The sequence below is a fragment of the Cricetulus griseus genome, chromosome 5 (genome assembly GCF_003668045.3).
Source record: "Cricetulus griseus strain 17A/GY chromosome 5, alternate assembly CriGri-PICRH-1.0, whole genome shotgun sequence".
Taxonomy (NCBI): Eukaryota; Metazoa; Chordata; class Mammalia; order Rodentia; family Cricetidae; genus Cricetulus; species Cricetulus griseus.
In genome coordinates, this window is record NC_048598.1 from 168964612 (window position 1) to 168964875 (window position 264).

A 264-nucleotide genomic window follows, 5' to 3' on the forward strand; every position below is an offset into this window, starting at 1 on the left:
CTGTGTCAGCTTTTTGAAGGAAAAGTGGTATCACATGGCAAAATGTGACCTAGGTCCCTTAATCCTGCCTCTTTTGATCTCAAAAGGTGGTAACATTCAGTTCGGAGCTCACTCATCTGTAAATTGCATCACATTATCTCTGAGTTATTTAAGAAGCAAGCTCTGTTTGGTTTCAGACATTTTAACCTGCTAACGGCAAGAAGAAGTGTTCACTACATAGTTTCAAAGGTCTTCCTACTTGCCACTGTCACCAGGGAAAGCAAA